The sequence below is a fragment of the Octopus bimaculoides genome, chromosome 24 (genome assembly GCF_001194135.2).
Source record: "Octopus bimaculoides isolate UCB-OBI-ISO-001 chromosome 24, ASM119413v2, whole genome shotgun sequence".
Taxonomy (NCBI): domain Eukaryota; kingdom Metazoa; phylum Mollusca; class Cephalopoda; order Octopoda; family Octopodidae; genus Octopus; species Octopus bimaculoides.
Window position 1 is genome coordinate 14,260,941 of NC_069004.1, and position 2,845 is coordinate 14,263,785.

The 2,845-nt window shown below is 33.4% G+C and overlaps 1 protein-coding gene across 5 annotated transcripts in view; it reads right to left on the reverse strand.

The window, feature by feature from the left end:
* LOC106876481 (syntaxin-binding protein 5) overlaps positions 1 to 2,845 on the reverse strand; it is a 433,849-nt gene that overhangs the window by 430,315 nt on the left and 689 nt on the right. The gene's annotated exons all lie outside the window — the stretch shown is intronic.

Here is a 2,845-nt window from a genome sequence, read left to right on the forward strand (position 1 = left end):
TATATATATAAACATACATGCACGCACACAGACAGACATATAAACACTTTCTCGAAGACACCCCCACATGTGTATTTTCTAGAAAGTGTATATACATATACACCTAAAATGTGTGTGTGTGTAGATAAAGTTTGTTTTACATATACATTTTCAGTTATTTTCTTTAATGAATGAAAACTCTCTCTCATATGTGTGTGTGTGTGTGTGTGTGTGTAGAATGTATGAAGTATTTCGGAAAAGCGAATATCCGAATGTATAATAATCCTAAGATCATGTAACTACAAAAATGTCTTGCATTTTTTTTTTAATATTTCCCGACTATTCTATATATCGATTTAGCATTATCATTTATTACATGGAAAATATATTTAGAAGAGAAACGATTAGGTTTTCTCTCCTAGATATATATTCATAGTGTATTTATTTCCGAATAAAGATGTTTTAATTAAGGAATAAAATCTGTAATATCTGGTAAATTGTCTTGGAATGTTGAGGAAGGATGTTAAAAAAACCGAAAACGAAAAATAAACTGGGAAATAGTTCAGGGACGTTATGGAATGGTTTATAAAAATCTGTTGGACTGTTAATTTATATATAAACGTTGTTAATTCAAGCAGGTGTTCATGGTGGTGACTTGTGGCAGAGATAGGAGATTGTCATGTGTATGTAGAGAGTGACAGAGAAATGGGTCTTGACAGTCGAAGAATGTTTGTGTGGGGGTGTGTATGTGTAACACTGAAGCGAGTTGCGGGAATGAGAGACGGAGAGAACGTGTTGTTACAGAGGTAGAGCGTTTTGTAACACAGGATCTATGGACAGCCATTGAATGAATGGAAGGAAGGAAGGAAGCAAGCAAGCAATGGGTGTCGCAGAGAACGTAAAAACAAAAATCAGTGCATGTGACATTGAGAGACACGTGACAAAATAAAGAGGTGACACAGTGTGACAAAGAGAGAGAGAAAGAGAGAGCAGGAAGGAAAGAGAGGAGGGGGGAAAAAGATGAGAAGGTAGAACAGAGAATGAGGAAGAGATAGTGTTACAGAGGGAAAGAGATAGAAACAGTGTGACAGATGGTGAGAAAGAAAGACAGTGTGTGTGCGTGAGAGAGAAAGAGGGCGTGATTGAGTCTATGTAGGGAGAAGGAAAACTTAAAATGTGTGGGGAAATATAAGCGTGACAGAAAAGGGTGTGTTACAGAGAAATAGGTAACGACATTAAACGGAATATAGTGGTGTGTTGCAGAAAAACGTATATGATGTTTGTGATTCGCGAAATGGTGTGTGTGTGTGCGTGACATAAAACGTGTGTACGTGGATGGATGCAAGCCATCTATCTATGAATGTGTACACTGTAAGACCGTGTGTATGTAACTACATTATATAATACACACACGTACACACATATATAGAAAGAGAAAGAGGGGGGAGGTATACTTCAACTTACGTCGGTAATTGGTCAAGACATGCGACTTAACTCGAAAAAACGTTAACAAAAATTTATTAGCTAATATCTATTTTGATAAATAGTTTCTACACTGCTTTCATATGTATTTTATTTGATAGTTCCCTTCAGTACTGGTTTTTTTAAGTGTTTGTTTTTAAATTTTTATGATTTACTTAAAGTCGGATAAATTGACGGAAGTCGAAGTTTAGTTTCTTTTTCTAATAATTTCTTACAAATAAAACAAGTAACGTTAAGTCTGAAAGGACGTGTGTGTGTGTATATATATATATATATATATATATATATATATACACACACATAATGTGTGTGTGAGACAGCATGAGTGTGAACTGTGTATGTATGCGGCATAAAAGGTTTCGTGGCAAGGTGTGTGTGTGTGTGTGTGATAGCAAAAGATGTGTTTGACAACAGAATTATGTTGATGTGTATATTTCAATATACATCTCAGTGTTTATATATATATATATAGAGAGAGAGAGAAAGACATTGTGGCATGACAGTGAGAGAATATATTTGCATGACATCATATACACGTCCTTATATATATATATATATATTGAAAACAATTGTGAGAAAGTGTGATGTATATAGATATGTATATGTATGTTGGGGTGTGTTTATGTGTAGGTGTATATAAAAACATTGCATTTAAGAAAGATGAGGTGCTGCATATATTTACACCTGTACATATATACATAATTGTGTGGTACTGCATATATTTATGTATGTGTATATATATACGTACGTTACGTACATATGTGTGTGCACAAAACACCTGTATGTGGTGCATTATTTATGTAATAATATGTATAATCTAAACACGGTGTATGTACGTAGATAGATAGATAGACAGGTAGGTAGATATAGATAGATAGATAGATAGATAGATAGATAGATCGATGGATAGATCGATGGATAGATCGATGCAGGGGGGAGGGAGTTTGTGTGGAGAGATGTAAGGGAATGTACGAAATGTCACGTATTACAGATATGTGTGACAAAAGAAAAAACATTTAGACATGAATGTGAGGATGTGAGAATAAAAACAGGAAGGTGTTATTGTTGTCATCTATCTACCTGTATTATTTATTTTTTATTTACACACATAAATGTATGTTTGTGTGTGTGCGCGCGCGCCTATGTGTATATATATATGTATATATATTAGTTTATGTATATATTAATATTATCTCAGTTATTAAAACCTTCGATAATTTAAATACGTTAATAGTTACCAGAAGTAGCAAAATTACACTAAAAAACAAGATATCACAGCCGTTTTACAGGTAGGGATACCAAGTTAAAGTCATACATTTTGAGAAGATATGGATAATAATGATATTATTTATTATTATTATTATCCATATATATATATATATAT